Raw genomic sequence first — 21,254 nt, forward strand, 5'->3', positions numbered from 1 at the left:
GCACAGTGGCTCATGCCTGTAATTTCAGCACTTTGGGAGGCCGAGGTGGATCACTTGAGCCTGGGAGGCAGAGGTTGCAGTGAGCCGAGATTGCACCACTGCACTCCAGCCTGGGTGACAGTGAGACCCTGTCTCAAAAAACAAACAAACAGACAACACAAACAATTCAATTGTCCATCAGTATATGAGTGGGTAAACAAATGTCAATAGGCATATGATAAAATATCACGTAGCAGTAAAAAGGAATGGGCTATTGATAAACTCAACAACATAGATAGCAGGATCCCGAGCAAGAGTTTATACTCCATGAGTTAAAATTTTTTTTTAATAAATTGAAACTGATCTACGGTGGTTGGATTCAGATTGCTGGCTGCCAGGAAGTCAGAGACTGCCTGCAAGGGGCTCTAGGGAACATTTTGTGGTGATGTTTTCTTTCTTGATCGTGGTGATACGTATCACGGTTGCATACATTGTCAAAACTCATCGAACAGTAGAGGTGAAAGGGATTTTGCTGCATGGAACTTATACCTTAATAAGGTTGATTTCAAAAATTAACTGGTATTTATACTTTATTTTTCAAATCTTGTAGAAAATAATAATGACATAAAATGCTCACAACGTATTCAACAAAAAGACTGTAAAATAACCTATAGTATGATCTAATGATTATATGTACATGAATATATGTATGCATTTATAACTTACGATATGGTCCATTCATATAGATATGTGTACACACACACAAACACATATATGCATGCGCACATATATACACATACAGTTTGGAAAATATAGCAGAAGGACTTTCAACCAAATGCATTCAGTAATTACCTCATGGGTAATTGTTTTCTTTTTATTTTTTAATTCTAAATACCCTCTTAGTTTTTTCTTAATTCTAAATACCCTCTTAGTTTTTTCTTAATTCTAAATATCCTCTTAGTTTTTTCTTAATTCTAAATATCCTCTTAGTTTTTTTTTTTGTACTTTTCTGTAATGAACACTATTTTTGTGGAAGAGGAGTCTTTTTTGCTTGCTATATTTTTCTTTATTGTTAATTGACAAACAATTGTATTTATTCATGAGGTATAATATGTTATATATATAACACTTTTCTTTTTATAAGCAAATAAAAACAAACATATCTCTTTTTTTTTTTCCAGCTGTAGCAGGCCAGGGACATGGGGCTGGGCCCTGGACAGGGTGGTGAGGACATCCCGGTTCCCACGAAAAGCAACTGCCTGGCAAGTCTGGAGCAGACGAAGAGGGAGTGAGGGGGTGTGGCTCGCTCCCCAAGTTCTTTGGCTCAGCTTCAGTGCTGGGTCATTCTTGGGGACTGCTATGCCCACTGGACACTGCAGAACTTCTGGTGCGCGTGGCTAAGGGGAGTCGGGAAGAGCCCTGTCCCTGGACCAGACCTTCCTGTTTGGCGTACTGGGACCCAGTGACCTTGTGCACCTTTCCTGAAGCTTCTGGGCCCCAAGTGGTCGAATGAAGAGTGGGCTGGGGAGTCACAGACTGTGCTTCCTGCTTTCAACCTCCGTTCCAGGTTCCTGTGCGTTCCATGGGCCCATCCACCTGGCTGGGCTTGGCTAGGCTGTGACCTTCTCTGAGGACAGGGCTCTGCCTGCATTTGGAGCTGCTGGGACCTCAGTGTCACCCCCCACTCTCGCCAGCTGGCCTCACAAAGGTGCCCAGGAGGAGACCTGATTGCCGACTCCTTTCCCCTCCCTGGCTGAGCAGATTCTACAACAGCCTGTGGAAATTAAAATAAGAGCTTAAAACTGTCAAAAAAAAATTTTTTAACCAAGTCACAAATGGGAAAGCTGAGGCGGCAGCAGGTTAAGGACACTTTGTGATGTAGCGTTCTCTCCCAGTGCTTTCGTACTGTAAACATCACAGTCCACGGTCCCTGTGAACAGGCAGCCACAGAGACTGGGTTTAGACTTGCCGGGGAAGGCTGCATCCAAAGTGTGGCCAGCTCAGAACTATTCCACCACATGGGGGGTCATTAGTTCTGCTCAGTTCTGTGGGGCCTCACTAGTGTTTCTATTTAAAAATAAGTCAAGGTAAAAGAAAAAGTTTCAAAATGTAACAGTCACGTATCTATTTCTGTAATTGTAAAGAAATACACTGTCATGTGACGGCTGGAGGCTCTGGAGCAGAGGGCCTAGGAGGAATTTTTTTCTTTTTCTTTTTCTTTCCTGAATTCTCCAAACCGTCTATAACAGTGTGTATTGCTTTTATAATGGGAAGAGATAAAATAGACTTACATTAAAAATAATCAAACTGCACCTGTGCCTACATGTCAAATGATAAACGTGACAATCAAAGGCACTTTTTATTTATCGAATACCTGGTTCATGCCACATCTCCTGCTAGGCCCTCCCAGCATGCTGGCTCCTCAGAACACCCTGCAGGTGGGAGCTGGCACCAGGGTCCCTGAGGCAGCATTCAGCACCCACGTGGCAGAGCCAAGGCTGGACAGGGATGATTCCAACATCCAGGATTGTATTATGCTTATAACGACTTCCTGCCTGTTGGTATTTAAGACAAGGTCTCTCACTGCAGCTTTGGCCTCCCGGGCTTGAGCAGTCTTCCCACCTCAGCCTCTGGAGTAGCTGGGAGTTACAGGTGCACACCCCCATGCTTGGCTAATTTTTGTATATTTTGCATAGACAGGGTTTCGCCGTGTTGCCCAGGCTGGTCTGGAATTCCTGGGCTCGTGCGATCCACCAGCCTCGGCCTCCCAAAGTGCTGGGATTACAGGCGTGAGCCACAACGCCCAGCCCCTGTCTCTTAAAGGTGAACATTTTCCCTAAATGCAATGATCTTCAGTTAAAATATTTGTATCTTACATAGAATCTGGAATTATTTCTGTAAACAGAATTTAGTAAAAGAAATATAAAAATCAGCTGGGCATGTTGGCTCACGCCTATAATCCCAGCACTTTGGGAGGCCGAGGTGGGCGGATCACAAGTTCAGGAGATCGAGACCACCACCCTGGCCAACATGGTGAAATCACGTCTCTACTAAAAATACAAAAATTAGCTGGGCATGATGGTGCGCACCTGTAGTCCCAGCTACTCAGGAGGCTGAGGCAGGAGAATCGCTTGAACGCGGGAGGCGGAGGTTGCAGTGAGCCAAGATCGCACCACTGCGCCACTGCACTCCACCCTGGTGACAGAGCGAGACTGTGTCTAAAAAAAAAAAGAAAAGAAAAGAAAAGAAAAAGAAAGAAAGAAAAAAAAGAAATATAAAAATCATAGATTTTTACCTTATTTTACCTTATGACACTGTTGACCAACAGCCAGAGTCAGAATCAATTATGTAACTCTCAGAGCCTAGAACAAAATGAAAATATGGGTTCCCTTGTTCAAGAATGACTAAGAATTTTAAGATTGGGGACAGCCAAACATTGAGTGTGGGGCCCTTCAGCACACCGGCCCTCTACCACTGGGCAGGCCACACAGCCACAAAGTCAGCCCTGGACAAGTTATTGATAGCGTATGATAGAACTAAGGTGACAGTTCCCTTTGGGACACACTCTAATCACCAGTGACCACCAGTCAGAAAACAAATGGGCTCAAGCCGCAGGAAGATGAGCCGTTCCCAAGGCATTTTCCAATCCAAAAAATAGCGGTCGCGGCTCAGGAATGAAGTTCCCAGTGAGGATGCAGCGGGAGACACAGCCAGGCTTCCCTCCCCAGGAAAGGGCCAGGCCCTGCATAGGAGCTTTCATTAAAAACCAGGGAGGCTGCAGATTCTCTTGAAATGACAACACGCTCGTGCCACACCTCGATAGAGCTTCAGTCACTCTGCGGTGGAGCGTGCGAGGCTGACCATCCTAGGCCTTGGGGAGAAATCATGACAGCTGATGCCAGTGCTTGTTACTGGGAAAACACAGTAAGAAACTTCATCCCTAAATGTTTATACCTACTATGTACTCACAAAAATTTAAAAAAAGATTTAGTATGAAAATATAAAGTATCTCATTAATCTTTATCTGGATCATATGTTGAACTGATAATATTTTGGATATATTGGTTTGAATAAAATATATAAACTAAAAAAAAAAAAAAGGAAAACTTCATCCCGCCGCCTCTGAGAAAGGATCTTGGGGTTCATTGGCAGGTAAATGCTCCCCCAAAGGAGGTCCACTGTGGATGCTGGAAACGGACTGTCAGCTGACAAGCATCTGTAGCTCTGAAAACAAGGGCTCCACACATTGTCCCAGCCAGCGCCCCACCAGCCCACCCCCATTACCTCTATGTCTTCAGCCCCACGTCAGGTTCTGGAAGTTTCCAGGGGGAGTGGACAGTACCCTCAGGGGCTCTTGGGGCTGAGACCTCTTCCATGAATCACGTATGGAAGCCCGGGACCAACCTCAGAGAGGATCATGTCGGAGAAGTCGTTTGAGGGGAAAAATATCCACTTAAGAGAGAGGTTCTCCAGCCCTTTGGAGCATCACACACGTTTGTGGGACAAAAGACAAATATTCCTCCCACCCCAATCCCCAACCAGGCTCCTTGTTCATTTTTCTTTAAAAAACAAGAAAAAAAATCCGCATTCTCCCCAGCCTGAAATAGTGCTCTGGAGGAGCTGACCTGGCCCGGAGTGTCTTCTCCATAAACACGCCTGGTGAGGAAGGACAAGAAGGACGGACAAAGGGAGGCCTCAGGCCCAGCTGGCAGCCAGATCTGTGCCTCCCAGCGCCTCCAGGGCCCTTGCAGTCTCGAGAGATGTGGCTTGGCCACTTTTGCAGATTCCCAGGCTTGGGGCCACTCAGTTGCCTCCCCCAGCCCAGGTGTCTCCTCAGGACCCTGGCCTGGGAGGGTTTGAAGCCAGGCAGGGAAAAGAGGGCAGAAAATGGTGGTGCCGGGGCGCTGGGCCGGGCCAGCAAATCATTCCGCAAGGTGGAGAACTGCGGGCTGAGGGCACCGTGGGCCTGGGCCCGGGACCCAGCATGGAACCTCTTCTCCTGGAGCACCAGGGGTGACAACAGTCCCTCCACTCCAGGGATCACGGGTGACCCACGGCCGGGTGCTTTGGGGACGAGACAAAGACAGCGTGTTCCTCCAAGCCCCTGCCTGCCGCGCCGTCACTGGGGCCATGGTCTGCGTGCCAACAACCTTTTAGGAAGCATCTTGTGCCCAACCTCACCACCCCGCAAAAAAACCTGTGTCCGAAACACTTGGCAGTGGGCTTAAAACACTCAGGTGCCCCGAGGAGGCGCCGGGAGATGAGCCCAGAGCGGTGGCTGGCGAAGGCCCCAGCAGGACTGGGGCGTGGAACTTGCTTGTTTACCTAAGAGAAAAACACAACGAAAAAAGCTTCTGGGTAGAATTGGAAGTTCTGGGGCTCTCGGCTCCGCGGCCTCCGCGCGGTTCTCTTCCTCCCCTCCCCGGCCTGCTTTTCCTCCTTCTTTCCCTCTTTGTTGCCAACCTCGGAGCCGCGACTGAAACCCAGCCCAGCGTGTCCGCGAAGCCCGGAAACTTCCAGCTCCGCGACTGTGCAGAAAGTTGGGGGGCGCGGCCGGGGTGACAGCAGCGCTTCGGGGGCGGCCGCGGCGGCCACCCGGACCTCGGCCTCCCGCGCCTCCCGCCGCCCCAGCCGCGCCCGGGGACCTCGGGCAGCGCGCGGGCCGGACGTGAACTTGACCCTGCGCTGTGCCCGCCTGGACCGCGGCGCGCTCGGGACGATCTGGTAAGCGCTACCCCTCCCGCCCTCGCCCGGCGGCGCTGGGGTCCGGGTCGGGGTCCGGGCTCGACTGCGAGGGCGTGTCCCGGGGTGGCGGGCGCCAGGGCTCCTCGGCCGCTGCACCGGAGCGCACGGCCGAGCCCGCGGCCCGGCCCGGCGAAGTCAGCCCCCAGCCTCCCAAACAAAGACTCGCAAAGTTCGGAAGGGAATCTTTCCCGACATTTTCCCTCCCCTCGGGCTCTGCGCTGCGGCCATCAGGGCTCTTAAAAGAGAACCGAGAGCTCTCTGGTTTTCTCCTGGTGTTTTCTTCCCTGCGCTTTGCCCCCCACCTTTGGCTGGAGGGAAGGAGGAGGGGGCATGGATGCCCCTCGGGCCCTCAGGTGTTGACCCTCCGGGGCCAGGCTGCCCAGGGGCAGCACAGGAGGTGAGGGCCTGTGGGATGAGGGACCCCCTACAGCACAAGGAGGCAAGCCCCTCGCCGCTGCAATGCTCCGGTCCTGGGGCTCAGGTGGAAGTTGCTCCTGATCCCCCCACACCCCCGGCACCATCCTGAGTGACTTCCCTTGACCGTCCTGGGTGACCACCCTGAGCAAGACTCCCTGGCCACCAACTGTCCTGTCGGCTCGGCTTGGGGTAACCACAGTGCCAAGTGAGCCTGGCAGGTGCTGGGTCACAGGACAGCCATGGACAGGGCCTGGGGAGGAGGAGAAGCTGGGGCCCTGTAGGGCCTGTTCCTTGGGGAGCGGGTGAGGGACCCTGCTGCCTCCCCTATTCCTGTCTGCAACAGGCCCAGCCCATACCTCCAGCTAGCTTCTCTGCATGCCACTCTCTCTGCCTGAGACAAGGCCTCTGTCCCTGTGACTGGTCTGATCCCTGGGGGGCACTCCTGGGGTAGAAACCTACCCCACCAGTCGGCGGTGGCAAAGCCCTAGAAACTCACAGACCTGTCCTGGGCCTGGGCCTCCACAAGCCTCCTAGTTTGATCAGGTGCCCCCAACCACAGCAGGGACCATCTGTCAGGTCTTGCTCCCAGTGGTGGCCAGGTCCCCAGCCTTCCAGAGAGCATTGCTAACTTGCTTCCATCCCTGGGTGCCTACGCTCCCAAAGTCCTCCTCAGGGGAGCACCCAAGCCGAGAGGGCTGGCCAGCCAGAATCTGAGTGGGTCACCCCACCATGTCCCTGGACTCTCTGGCAGGGCTGTCACAGGGCAGCCTACAGGCGTCAGTTGGAGCACAGAGGGTGTTTGCAGTGACGGCAGGGGACAGAGTGCCCAGTTGGCTCTAGCCTGTTGCTGCCATGAGGATAAGGGCTGGGGCTGTTAGAGCTTCTGACTTCAGAAGAAATCCAGATTTGTACATGAAATGTCCAAAATTTGAACACATTGCAGGACAGAGGAAACACTCTCGGGTTGAACCCAACCCATGCCCCCACCCCGAGACTGCAACTCCTTTGTACGCCTGAACTGGTTAGTGTTCAAAGAAAGCAGCTTTCTTAGTGACCCTGGCCCCAGCCCAAGATTTGAGCAGGAGACCCCGTGGATCTGGGGAGGAGGGAGGCAGGAGAGTCTGTATCTCATGGACCCAGCACCACAGGGAGGGTCGGCCTCCACAGGCATGAACTGTCCAGGTAACTAACACTTGCTTGAGCCCATTTAAAGTTAAAATCTCCCTAAAATGAGGAACCTGACCTGCCCCATCCCCAAACCCTCTGGGGGAGCTTCTATACCCGCCCAGGGTATAATGAAGGAAAGATAGGATGCAGAAAGTGAACCTGAACTTGAACTTTCTTCATGTCCCAGGCAGTAGAGTCGCAGCATGCCAAAAATCCTGGGCTTATAGGGAAGTTCTGCATTGAGGCAGGCCTGCCTTCACCTGCCAGCGCTACCTCATTCTAGCTGGGTAACCTCACCTCTCTGGGCCTCAGTTTCCTCACTCATAAAAGGGGCTTAATAAGAGTTCTGCCAGACAGGTGTGGTAGCTCATACCTGTAATCCCAGCACTTTGCGAGGCCGAGGCAGACAGATCATGAGGTCAGGAGTTCCAGAGCAGCCTGGCCAACACGATGAAACCCTGTCTCTACTAAAAATACAAAAATTAGCTAGGTGTGGTGGCACACAGCTGTAGTCCCAGCTACTCAGGAGGCTGAGGCAGGAGAATCGCTTGAACCCGGGAGGCGGAGGTTGCAGTGAGCCGAGATTGCGCCACTGCACTCCAGCCTGGGTGACAGAGCGAGACTCTGTCTCAAAAAAACAAACAAACAAACAAACAAAACAAACAAAAAGAGTTCTGTCTCAGTTGCGTTGTTGGGAGAACGGTGACAATCGCTGTGAACATCGATCACTCCGCTAGCACACGGCAGGCACTCAGTATCAGCGGCTGCTGCTCCAGGGGCCCGTGGCTGCTGGCTTCTCTCACACATCACCTGCTTCTGGGCAGCTCAGGAATTTCTCTCCTGCATCTCATGTCAACTTTGCATCGCTTACCTCACCACCTTCTGGCACTTGTTTCCGTACCCTAAAGGAAACAGTCACTGAACACCTCCCCCACACCTATACTCCTGCATGGAGTACTGGGCACAGAGAGATAAGACGACAAGGTCCTGCCTTAGAAGCTGCCAGATACCCTGTGCAGTGACACCCTCAGGTGAGCTTCTCTAGGCTAATGCCAGAGAAGGTGTTTCCTGTGCAGCCTTTGTTGAATGCCTCCAGAGACAGGCAGCTCACCACCTATCTGGCAGTGTGGCTGCAGAAGCTGTAGGACAGAGTCACCCAGGCATCCTTGAGCCTTAACTGGTAGAAAGAGATGTAGGACAGGTCCATAGGCAGTGCCCCTGAGTCAGAGGCACCTGGTTTTACTGGAGAAAACACATACCTCATAAGAAACTTCTGAAAATTTGGTGAGGTGTACAGAAAGATTTCAGTCTCCAGAAAAAGCACTGCAAATGCTCATGCATGTTTTTACAGAACAGAGCCCTGTTTCCTCTTTTTGCCAACAGCCCATTTAGCAATGCCAGGGCTGTGCCAGTGACCCCACCCACCTCCTAACAAGGCAGCCACTGTCCCGGGGGACAGCCAATATATGCTTTGATTTTTTGAGGTTAATGTCCTTGGGCCCCTGATTTTGGAAACCCTGGACAAAATATAAGGAGTCACTGCATGGGAAATAAACCTATCCCAGAAAGCTGGCTGTGGCATTCAGGAAACTGGAGAGAAAAGTCAAGGTGTTCGGAGGCCCAGGGTTCCTCACCAGGATCGGCTATAGAGTTTGCAGGGCCCAGGGTAAGAAGAAAATGTGGCCCCCTGGTTTGAAAATGCCTGAGAATTACAAGATGGTGACGATGGTGCGAATTAAAACGAGCTTGGGGCCCTTCCGAACGCAGGGCCTTCCTAAGCTCAGGGCCCTGTGCGGTGGTATGGGTCACAAACCCACAAAGCCAGCCCTGCCCCTCACACGTGTTCATGCCGCATGCTGAGGCCCAGGGAGGGACCAAAGGCAGCTTCAGTGAAGGAGTACAACTCCTCATCTTTGCCATTCTTTTTTTTTTTTCTTCTTTAATGCCATCATTGATGTTCCACGCTCATTTTAGAACACTTTGAGTCCTCAGAAAAGAAAAACATTTGTCAATCACCTATGAAAGCACACTCAGAGACAGCCACTGGGAAGGCCTCACCCAGCTTCTGTCAAAACTTTTTTTTTTTTTTTTTTTTGAGATGGAGTCTCGTTGTGTCGCCCAGACTGGAGTGCAGTGGTGCAGTCTCGGCTCACTGCAACCTCTGCTTCCTGGGTTCAAGCGATTCTCCTGGCTCCAGGCGATTCTCCTGGCTCCAAGCGATTCTCCTGGCTCAGCCTCCCAAGTGGCTGGGACTACAGGCGCCCACCACCACGCCCAGCTAACTTTTGTATTTTTAGTAGAGATGGGGTTTCACTATGTTGGCCAGGCTGGTCTCGAGCTCCTGACCTCAGGTGATCCACCCACCTCAGCTTTCCACAGTGCTGGGGTTACAGGTGTGAGCCACCACACCTAGTCTGTCAAAACATATTTTAAGCAAAATTAACATCTTATTAGGTGTATCATTTTATCTTCTGCTTGTTTCATTAATATTTTATCACAATGTTTTCCTAAGTCAGAAGACACTGTCTTGCAAATGAACTTTCATGACTATTTAGCATATTCCACTGGACAGAGGTCCTTAACTAACCCCTTATTATCAGGCACTTGGGTTCTTCCCAGTTATTTCCAGTTTTCGCCATTGTAGGCAACACTTCCAGGAACATTTGTCTGCACTTTTCTGATTACTTCCTAGCATGATGAAACCCTGCTTTAGTGGTGGGGCTCCCAGTTAAGTCATTAGGGGTGATATTTTGGCTCCAGAAGACTCTTGGGGTGGTCTCTGAAAAATCCCCTTGGCCAAGTACCTCAGCCCCCATGCCTCATGCGGTGACCGTCCCACACCACAGCCCTGGCATTGCATCTGACTTTTTTTTGTTGTTGTTGTTGTTGAGATAGAGTCTCACTGTCGTCCAGGGCTGGAGTGCAGTGGCGTGATCTCGGCTCACTGCAACCTCTGCCTCCCAGGTTCAAGTGATTCTCCTGCCTCAGCCTCCCAAGTAGCTGGGACTACAGGCGCGTGCCACCATGCCCGGCTAATTTTTTGTATTTTTAGTAGAGACAGGGTTTCACTGTGTTAGCCAGGATGGTCTCGGTCTCCTGACCTTGTGATCTACCCACCTCAGCCTCCCAAAGTGCTGGGATTACAGGTATGAGCCACCGTGCCCGGCCCTGACTTTCAAGAGAAAAACCTGACTCTTCCCACAGCTGACTTGATTGGCAGCATAGGCAAAGACTTGAAGCAAGTTTGGAGCGCTGACTGCCTGCCCTGCACTGGCTGGGTTTATCGCCATCTGTGAGGTGCTACCTTCATCCCCCTGTACAGACAAGGACCCCAGGCTCAATAGGCTGAGGCACTGGCCCAGGGACCTCCATGCCACCCTTATTGTGAGGAGGACACATTTGTGACTCTGAAGCAGAAAAGACCCTTTGTCCTGCCAAACCGTGGGCAGGATTCAGGGGTCCACAATGTGGCTGCTCGGCTGGCTTGACCGCTGAGCCTATGAGGCTGGGGTTGGGACACTAGCCTGGTGCCTACTCACAGGGAGCACTCAACAAACAGCAGCAGGAGGAAGAGGAGAGGATGGGGCAGCAGCAGCAGGAGGGAAGGTTCGAGCCTCCGCAGTGGAGGGGAGGCTCTGCGGGCGTCTCTCAGCTGGCGAAGGCTCCTGAGAGCAGGGATCAGGTCTGCAGCCCCAGGGCCAGCTCAGTAGGGGAGCAAGGTGTGTGAACACATCGATGAGGGCCGTGCCTTGTGCCATCCTTCTTCCCCTTCACAGGCAGCTGGGCATGTTGGGGCCAGAGGGGAGGGCCTGCTAGTTTCCTGTGGCAGCCATGTAACAACTTATGGCTGACTTAAGGTGGCTTAAGCAACGCACATTTATTACCTTACAGTCAAGGGGGTCAGATGTCTGAGGTGGGGTCCCAGGACTAAAATCCAGGTGTTGGCAGGGCTGGTTCCTCCTGGAACTCCAGGGGGAAAATCCATCCCTTGCCTTTTCTGGCCTCTGGCGGCACTTGCACTCCTTGGCTCCTCGTCCCTTCTTCCGTCTTTAAAGCCAGCAGCGTCCCCTTGTTCTGTCTCTGACCACGGCTGGGAAGGAGTCTCTGCTTTTGTGCACACGTGGCTCATCCAGGCTACCCTCCCACTGCAGATCTTCAACTCAATCACACACCTGCAAAGTCCCTTTGGTCTGGGAGGTAACACTTTCCCAGGCTCCAGGGATTAGGGCTTGGACATCTTGGAGACTTTATTCTGCCCAGGAAAGGTGGTATCAGGGAGTCTGAGCATCTGAACCTCCCCAGGGGACTGAAGGAATGCCTTCAGTGTCCTCTTCCTCCTCCTTAGCAGCTGTGAATCCAGAATAGAGGCCATCTACAAGGTCACACCTGGAGGGATCTGGGGAAACTGAGGTCACAGAGGTCTTGCCCAGAACCCCAGGCCAGGCCCTGTGTTTCTTCCACAGATGGCCCCCTTCCCCACCACCCTGTAGTGCACTGCCCAGGGGGTGGAAGCGTTTTAGCCTGGAGGGACACCAGCTTGAGGACTCTGTAGAGCTCTGGGCCTAGGGGGAGGGCCGGGGGGGGGGGCGGGAAATGTCATCTATGGGGTGGCTTCCCCACACCAGGGGCAGCTTTATGGAGGTTACCTTTTCATCCCCCAAGTCCCGTGGGAAGGGAAGATCTGTTTCCTCATCTCATAGGGTAAGGAAGCTGAGGCCCTCAAAGGGGCAGTGGCTTGTCCGTGGAGAAGAGTCTGCTCCTTCCAACAAGCCTGTGGCTGGTGGTAAAGCAGGTGTGAATGGTCTGTCCCATGAGCAGGAGGGTGGGTGTGCGGCGATGTCGGCATGGTCTCCGCAGAGCTCTGTGCACAGGCCTGTGCATCTGCTGACAGGCAGCTGAGAAGGCTTGCAGTCACATCGCTGATGGTAAAGCTGTAGCAACAGGCTCAGAGAGGTGTGTTAGCTTTCCCAGAGACACACAGCTCTCTGGAAGAGTGCCATCCTCTGAGCTCCATCGCCTGGTGCTTTGCATCCCTTGCCCCATGGGCACACGTAGAAGCAGAGATCCTTGGGGTTGGATCTGTGGGGTGGTTTGTGAGGGGGACTGTGTCATCCACTGTGGAAAAGACTTAGCTGCCTCTCTGTAAAACATTTTTGCCTGACGTGAGTTCTCTCCCTTGACCGGGGGCCAGCACAGTACATAGTAGGGTGGTTAAGAGCCCTGGGTTTGGGCTGAGCGCGGTAGTTCATACCTGTAATTCCAGCACATTGGGAGGCCGAGGCAGGAAGATTGCATGAGCCCAGGAGTTTGAGACCAACCTGAGCAACAAAGGTTAAAAAAAAAACATTAGCTGGGCATGGTGGCACATGCCTGTAAGTCCCAGCTACTTGGGTGGCTGAGGCAGGAGGATAACTTGAGCCTGGAAGGTTGAGGCTGCAGTGAGCGGTGATCACGCCACTGCACTCCAGCAGGGGCAACAGAGCAAGACCCCATCTCAAAAAGAGAAAAGAAAAGCCTTGGGACGGGATTTGGGGTGCTCTGAGTTTAAATCCTAGGGCCCCCACTTTGGTGTGATCTCAGGTATGCTCCTGAACTCTCTATGCCTGAGTTCCCCCAGCTGTAAAGGGGGGGTGATAATAATGCTGCCCAGACCCCAGAGGACCCCTAGGAGGCTCTTGCTGGGCAGCTGGTCCTGCCCCAGAGCCCTCCCACTCCACACACCCCTGCATACGCTCAAGGGCAGATGGGCCCCCCACAACCAAGCCAGGCCTGGTGGCCCTAGGACACTCTTGGCCACAAGAATTCAGATTATTTTCTCAGCAAATTTCTGACCAGTGTCCTGGGGCCTCAGCAGGGGCAGGGCTGCATGGTCCTGGGTCTATCTGGACTTGTTCTGGCTCAGACCTCAGCCCACCCCAAGGACAATGGGTCTGGGAACTCAGGCAGGCTCTCTGCCAACCAGGAGCTGCTCTTGCTCGCCGGGACCCCACAGGGCAGGAATAGTGGGCATTCATATCATTCCCATTTTGCAACCAGGCAGACCGAGGCCCAGAGAGGCCAGATAACCTGCCTCAGGCCACACAAATGGCAAACAATAAGGCCAAACCTTGGTGATGGCCAGACTCTAAATCCGGGGCCACTTCTTGCCTTAGGAATATAGTCTTTCCTGGCACTCACTTAGCCAAAAATCTTTTTAGAAGGGTGGCAGGCCTTCCTGCCCCACTCCCGGAACAGGCCGGCTGCTTTCAGGGCCAGAAGAGCCAGCCCTTTGCAGGAGGAGGCTTGTGAGAGTGGGGATGGGCCGCAGAGCCTCCCCAGGCAGGGCAGCGTTGCAGCTTGCATGTGGCAGGGGTGTGGGGTGAAGCTGTGCAGGGCAAAAGACAGGTCAGTTCCTGCTGGAAGTGCCCCACTGGGGGGCCTCGGTGTGTCTCTTTCCCCAGCACTGGCATGGCACATTTTGACCTGAGCAATGGTGAGCTGCCCGGAATACGAACAGGAGGAAGAGAACCTTCCCCAGGCAGCATGTGAGGCTGGGGTGGCACTCGACACAGGACAGCAGGCAAGGACATGCCGCCCTCCAGGCTGAGGGTCTTGGGAGCCTCCCCTCCCAGCCCCTGCTGTGGCCTCCCCCTGGGCCCTGGCATGGGAGGAGTTAAGCTGCCGCGGGCACCTTGGCACATTGCGCTGCCCAGAGTGTCCGGCTCCCCACCCCCACTGCTTTTCTTCCTTTTTGCCTTTTTCCTTCTTAATTAATCATACGCTGCTGCCCAATTTAAATATGGAAATGCCCAGGCCGAGGCGATGCAATTATTCATGAGGGCCGGGCGGCTGTCCGGGGCTCTCGGGCTGTGGGGAGTACCGTGGCATCGCCTCCGTTCTGATGTGTGTGAAATTATGTGCACAAAAGGCGCCTCCTTATCTGGGAGTGTGAACTAAATAAATAAATAAGGGCTTTTGTTTGTTTGCCGGCTCCTGCACATGGCTGCTGGGACTCAAGCGCTCGTGTTGTCTGCGCCTCTGTGGGACTCGGGGGACGGGAGGCAGGGGAGGCCCCCGCAGGCCGGCCAGGGGCTGGGGGCTGGGGGCCGGGGGCCGGCCGCCGGGCACCTGGGGCCCTCTCCCTCCCCTGGCACCACCCTCACCCCGCAGCTCCCCCCCATACACACCCTCGCTGGAAAGTTCGCCCTGCCCGGGCTGGGCTCCCAGGCAGCCTGGCACCGTGCCAGGCTCGCCGCCGAGCTCGGGCAGCAGGGTGGGGCAAACGCGGAGCACGGAGGACGGGGCCGGGCGACCTGGGCACCAGCAGGACCCGAGGCCAGGAGCCAGGGGCCCAGAAGGTGAGGGCACCCCGGGTGGGCGCAGGGTGGGCGCTCTGTGGGCAACGGGCCCTGCGGCCGGGCCCAGGAGCAGGCCTCGTTGCGGGGGGGGGGGGAGGTTGGAGCGGAGGCTGGCAGAGGAGGCAGGCACAAAGGAGGGCAGTGCCAGGCAGCTGTGGCCGACGCAGGCATCGCTGCCCGCCTGCCCCTAGCCGGCCTCCCCGCCGAGGGGAGGACGCGTGTGCAGGGGCCCGGGCAGGAGCGGCAGACACCGAGCCGTGGCCACAGGGCCAGCCGCACAGTCGGAGGAAGGGCCGGAGCGAGGCGGGGCCCGGGGCTGTCAAGGAGAAAAACATCCCAAGGCCTGCAAATTGCTGCTCTCAGCTTTTTTCCCCCCTCCTCCTGCTTCGCGGGGTGGGGGGGTTGGGGGGGTGGGGGGGGGGGAGAAAGCAGCGCTTCCTCTGGAGGCGGATGCAAAAAGGATGCAGAATTTTAACCATCTCCTGCACCGGCCCGTCCTTCCTGAGCAGGGTTTGGGCCCAGGCCTGGCGCCGTGGCACCCTGGGAAGGGAAAGGCCAGAGCAGCCGATGCCCGTTCTGGGGGACGCCGGAAAGCCCAGCCTCCTCTGCACCTCCATCCGGAACCGGGGGCCCCGCAGCACCTGCAGCAGGGGTGGAGGGTGGGAGGCAGAAGGGGCCTGGTGCTCTCGGAGGCTGCACCTCACGGTACCAGTCGCTACCCAGGGCAGCACGCCTGTTTGCTGGCCTCCTCTTGGTGTTAAACATGGTGTCCAGGTCCCCGGTTGGAGACCCCAGCCCTGTACCCGGTGGGGGTCTTAGCTCCCACTGACTTGGGGCCTTCAACCACACTGGCATCCCAGGCCTTCCTCCTGACTGACTTCTGTTTTAAAAATAATGTGGAACGTTTTCTGGCATCTGGTGAGGGATTCACACACTGTATATTCAGGGCAGGACTTAAGGAATGAGTTCAGAAGGTATCTGGTCACTGGACAAACGGCAGGCAAGCCCCCTGTGCTCCTCGCTGGGTGAGACTCAGGGGCATGGGTTTGGGCATGGGAGCTCAGAGGGATGGTCTGGGCCCACAAGCCCACGAGGCATAGAGCCTAGGGCCCATGAAATGTTTTCATTTTAATTTCTTTTAAAATCAGAAGAAAAAATGACTATAAAAATAATGAATATATGACAATGAATTCGACCTGGTTTTATTGGCCTTTAGTCTGATGTAGTCATAAAATAGAATTTTTAGTATTTATGGAGGAAGGGAACCAGGAAGCCAAAAGTGCCCCGGCCCATGAAAGGCGGCTGTGGCCTGGGTTGGTCCTGTCTGTCCCAGGACAAAGGGTCAGATGTCTGGGTCCAGGGGGGGTTTGGAGGGCATCTGGGTGCCCTGTGAATCTGGCTTCCACGAAGGCTAGCTGGGACAGGTTGCTCCAGCCTGCGGTGGACAGGAGCCAGGGCTGTGTATGTCTGTGCGTGTCCATGTATGTGCACGGGGTTGTGCAGGCATACTCGTGTGCATGCCAGTGTTTGACAAAGGATTCCTAGACACCTGTGTGTGTAAGTCCCAATTCTCAAAACAGGGAATGCAAGGCCAGGGTCAGGAGACAGTGTGGCTGCAAGGGCCTGGTATTCCTGACAATGATGGGTAGGGAGTGCCATTGTCTCCCTAGGAGAAAGCAGCCTTCAAGGTCCCAGCACCCCCAAACCCACGAGCTCACACAAAACAACGCGAGCCACAAATGCAAGCCACATCTGTCATTTAACATCTTCTAATAGCCACATTTTCAGAAAGTGAAAATAAGCAGGTAAGATTCACTTTAGTACTAAAATTCATTTTAATCTAATATAAATTTCCAAAATCCTATTTCAGTGTGTTGCTCGTATGAAACTGTGAACGGGATATTTTGCCATTTTTTCCATATTCGATTTGGCCTCTCCCCATTTCAGCGGCTCCTTTGCTGCGTGTGGAGCAGCTACCACGGCGGTCACGTAGGTTTAGTAGGCCCCTGTGCCCCCCACTTCCCCACCCAGAGTAGGGGAGACTGGTTTTCTGCTTCTTTTTTGCTGGTGGCCCTTCCTGGCCAGGGAAAGGGATACTTCCACTGGCTCATCAGCCCCCAGCAACCCTGAGAGCTGAAAGAATGGATGTTGGGGCTGCAGGTTCCAGAATGAGGGGGGCTGCTGGAAAGGGTTCTTCGGCTGTGCTCCCAGACGCCAGGGGACGACACAAAGGGCTGACTTCAGACTCACAATAGTGGGGCGGTTAGTCACAGTGCCAGGGCAGCGGGCAAGCAGACAGAGCCCCCTGTGTCTGTGCCTGGTCGGGCTGGGCCCTGCAGCCCCCATTTCCCCAGCTGGCTTCCCACCCCACCCCTGCCCGCTCCCCACATTAACCCCCTGCCGCCTGCTGCCTACCTGGCAGCCTGGCCGGGGCTCCCTTGGCCAGGGCTGGTTTCCACCAGCCACCCTGGCCAGAGGCGTGCTCCTTCTAGAAGCCGGGCTCAAGCCTGCATGATTTCATGGGCCTGTCTCGGGAAGCAGGCATTGGAACAGCTCCGTCACCGTGGCTGGGCAACGTCCACGCAGCCTGAGAGGGGAGATTTTCATATTAGTTTAGAGGCTCCTCACTTAAAGATTTCATCAGCATTTGCGAGTATTCGCCATTCAAGGACTGTGCATTTCTGGAAACAATGAAAAGCCAAAACTGTGAAAAATTAAGGAGTGGCCCTGAAGCTGGTGTCTGTAACTGCACATTTTAAAGTGAACAGACTGATATAAATATTTTAATCCTGTGCCTAGATAGATGGATAAGATAAAATAAATTAGTCATGTTCTGGCCCAGTCTGGAGACTATCTGAAAGCAAGACAAATGTCAGCATTTGCTGTTTAGGGGTTACAATTAAAATCTCTCCTTCTAGATTGAGCTTCTAGAGCCTCAGAGATGGAATTCGCCGTTTTGCCGCGATTTGGCATTAACTTATTGACCCATGGGGAGGAGGGTCACTTCCCCTGAAAAGGTATAAAATGAAGTTGTCAGTCTCTCTTTTTAATTAAAAAAAAAAATCTCTGCAAAGATTCTGCATTCTGGCTTCTCTTTGCTAAATTAAAGTGGCATGTGTTTTTATTTTAGAAGGCAGAGATGTTTTGCTGTGCCCAGTGTGAGGAAGCGAAGGAAAAGAAAGATCTTTTGAAAATGTGTACATCTACTTGCAGCTTAAAAATTCCAAGTGCCAGACATTTTTCTTGGAGGAAATAAATGTCTTCAATTTATTCATCTTACCTGTTGATTATGTTCCGTAATGATTTATTTTATAATTTAATCCTTGTCTAGAACCGAGGCCATCTTTGGAAAGTAAAAGACCCAGGTCTCTCTGGTCCAGGAGACATTGTGGCCCTCTGTCAAAATCATTGACTGCCGAGATCTGGGCCCAGGCGGCTCTCGGACTGAACCGGTCTGTGCTAGGCAGCCTGGCCCACTCGGCCTTCAAAACACAAGGGATGGGAGACATATGCTCGGCTCACATCGTTTTGTTTTGATTTATTTTAAACTGCTTAAGATGATTTTAGCACAAAGAGTGGTGTATCTTACTTGCATTCTGAGAGCCACTGGATTTTCAAGCTAGAGTACAATTTTTTTTTTTAATCCAAATTTAGAAATTGCCTTTTAGAGTAGACAACAGCATGCTAGTTTGCCTTTTAACTCACTTTTAAAGAAAGATTCTTAAGATGAAGTACATTGAATTTGGAGATTGGTCCCCCTCCGTTATTAGGGGCTGGAAATGGCCCACTTTTCAAAAATAAGGTCAGAAAAGGGGTGTTTCTGACCTGAGAGTTCTTCCAGGCTGGGCTCGTACCACAGAGATTCTTCCACACCCATGTCCTGAGTCCTTGTCCTACACACAATTTTTTCTTCCAAGGAGAAGGAGTGTGGCATTCAGTTCCGATGTCATCGTGTGGAAAAGAGTCCCTGCCTGGCTGAGAAACTGTCACAGGCAGCCGGGCCACTTCCCAGCATGACCCACAAGCCCGACGGTGCCCCTCGAATGGTTAAGGGACCCGTACAGATACCATTCTTTTAAAGCAAGCCAATGCAATCTTCACGAATTGCAGTTCCACCCTGGCTGCTGGTACTAACTCTAATAATGGAAAAAAATTTAAAAGATTGGGGACAACAGGAAACACATTGGATCCCCAGGGGAAACGGCCTGGAAGCTGCAGTAGAGACATGGGTGACCCAAGGGCTCTGTTCAAGTCCTGGGGCTGTTCCCTTTATTCCTCCAAGCCTCAGCTCCCCGGATTTAAAGTGAGAACAGCACCCAGCCCAGCCCACTGTCAAGGGCTGTTGCAGGAATATGACAACAGCCACCAATATTTGCATAGCAGAGATGCCCAGTTTCATTTTCTATTTGAAAGTTTCTCTGAAGGGGGATGTGCTGGAGACACGAGAACAACTGCTATCATCTTAATAACTTTTCTGGCAATACATGACAGTGATTGTTTATGTTAATCTCATAACTGTTAACAATAATTCATTTCATTCTCATAATGAATTATATCTATTTGACTTATAATAAATAGAATCATATCAGTAATATAGTCCTTTTCTGATCATGAAAGCAACATATGCTCACTATAGAAAATTTGGAAAATACAGAAAAATGCACATAAGGGAAAAATTATTCATCCTTTCTCCCACGCAGAGACAAGCTCTGGTCACATTTTCCTGTGTTTCCTTCCAGGCTCTGCTCTCTGCCGAGCGGCTTTCATCAATTCTCCTAGCATCTATTTTCAGATAACTCCGTGGGCTTTTGTGATTGGTCCTCCTTGTCGCCTTGGCCCCTCTGGTCCTCAGTGGCAGTTCTTTCTCTCTTGCTGCCTCCTTCAGGAGGGCCCGGCTCAGGGTCTGGGTGCTCAGGGAGAAGACCTCAGGCTCCACGGCACCCAGCCTCCTTGTCCTGCTGTGCTGGGAGCCCGGTTGGGGCAGCCCAGACACACGGCCAGCACAGCCCCACGGCAAAGCCAGGCCTGCAGGTGGGCTCAGGGCATCAGGGAGCCGGAGTGAGTGGCATGAAACCCATTATCTCGCAGGGCCCGAGCTGTGGAGGTGAGCGCGCTAGGCCTTCCCGTGCAGGAGAGGGCTGGGAGGTGGGAAGATGCAGGCAGGCTGTCCCCGACAGAAAACCCAGGAACACTGCAGCACGGATTGGGAGGGGGGTGCTGAGAGAGTGTAAAAAGCAGCTTCAATGCTTGAATTCTAAGCAAAGAAAGATGCTTGGGCCAAATCAAACAAACCGCTTCTTAGACGTGCAAAGTTTCATCGGAACTGCTGGGATAATGTTTCCAAGGTGTTCAGCTTTATGGCCCTGACTTACACCCGCCGCGTGGTTGGGGGTTAGTGCCAAGTGGCTTGGTAGGCAGAAATCCACCAGAACTTCAGTGCAAGGGCACAATCCCCCAATACCATGTCACAATCATGCACGTGCCTTGGCCGACCCCACAAGTCCATCAGGAAAAAGTTCCACAGAACCAGGCCTCTGGAGGGGGAACCACACAGACCTCCCTATTGCCTTCTGAGTGACTGATCCAAAGGCATTTCTAGAATAGCCGGGTACGTTCATGATAGGAGAAATGAAGTCTATGGGGTCTACCTTTACCCGCTTAGAATAATGCAGTGGCCTCAACGTCTTAACAATAGATCATTTGAGATTTATTAATAACCCAAGTTGCAGACAAACTTCATAGGCAAGATCATAGGTTGCAGTGTTCACTACAGTATACAAATATTAGCAAGACATGACATAGGGAATCATAGGGGACATGACAGTAAATTATCCCATAGTGAAATAATGGAACATTGTGTCACCGTTAAAACGGTGGTGACATTTTGGGAGGCCAAGGCGGGTGGATCACCTGAGGTCAGGAGCTCGAGACCAGCCTGGGCAACATGGTGAAACCCTGTCTCTACTGAAAATACAAAAATTAGCCGGGTGTGGTGGCTTGTGCCTGTAATCCCAGCTAGTCGGGAGGCTGAGGTAGGAGAATCACTTGAACGCAGGAGGTGGAGGTTGCAGTGAGCTGAGATTGCGCCATTGCACTCCAGCCTGGGTGACAAGAGTGAAACTCCATCTCAGTAAGTAAATAAATAATAATAAAATGGTATTGACAAAAAGTTTGGAATGGTATGGGTGTGTACGGGATACAACACCTTCCTACAGTATATACATATGTAAGGCATGTCTGTGTATGTATATGTGTGCTGAACAATGGTTGGGAGGGAAATACAACAGAATATTATTTCTGGATTGCGGCATGTAGGTGAATTTTCCTTTTTTTGTGTATTTTATACTTAACCCATATTTTTTATTTACTACTGAAATTATATCTTAAATATGTCTTTATATTTTATTCTTAAATTGCGTATAATTTACACTTTCCTGTGCCTTCATTAAACACGTGGTATTTTTATAATCAGAGAAAAACTATTTTTAAAGACTCATTATAGGAAGATAGACAAATAGAGACAAATGGCATGCTTTCTTTCAGTCATTGGGGATGGATGATACACGTAGCAGAAGTATTCGTTAGACCAACAAATAGGAATAGTAAGTC

At 52.2% G+C, this 21,254-nt stretch overlaps 3 long non-coding RNA genes across 4 annotated transcripts; 1 reads left to right on the top strand and 2 right to left on the bottom strand.

The window, feature by feature from the left end:
* Positions 1 to 1,022: 1,022 nt before the first annotated feature.
* Positions 1,023 to 14,546, bottom strand: LOC129395184 (uncharacterized). Of its 2 annotated transcripts, XR_010111771.1 has the most exons (4): positions 14,475 to 14,546; positions 12,560 to 12,626; positions 6,642 to 12,448; positions 1,023 to 5,304 (listed from the first exon to the last, which is right to left on the bottom strand). It is a non-coding gene; the product is annotated as an uncharacterized LOC129395184 (long non-coding RNA). The 2 variants fall into 2 exon arrangements; XR_010111770.1 differs by lacking the exons at positions 6,642 to 12,448; positions 12,560 to 12,626; positions 14,475 to 14,546 and adding an exon at positions 5,443 to 6,630.
* LOC103785083 (uncharacterized) lies at positions 14,390 to 21,043 on the top strand. The gene is made up of 3 exons (XR_004669396.4): positions 14,390 to 14,645; positions 17,564 to 17,662; positions 17,776 to 21,043. It is a non-coding gene; the product is annotated as an uncharacterized LOC103785083 (long non-coding RNA).
* On the bottom strand, positions 16,462 to 19,002 carry LOC134730103 (uncharacterized). The gene is made up of 2 exons (XR_010111772.1): positions 18,471 to 19,002; positions 16,462 to 17,232 (listed from the first exon to the last, which is right to left on the bottom strand). It is a non-coding gene; the product is annotated as an uncharacterized LOC134730103 (long non-coding RNA).
* Positions 21,044 to 21,254: the final 211 nt, after the last annotated feature.

The sequence above is a fragment of the Pan paniscus genome, chromosome 23 (genome assembly GCF_029289425.2).
Source record: "Pan paniscus chromosome 23, NHGRI_mPanPan1-v2.0_pri, whole genome shotgun sequence".
Taxonomy (NCBI): Eukaryota; Metazoa; Chordata; class Mammalia; order Primates; family Hominidae; genus Pan; species Pan paniscus.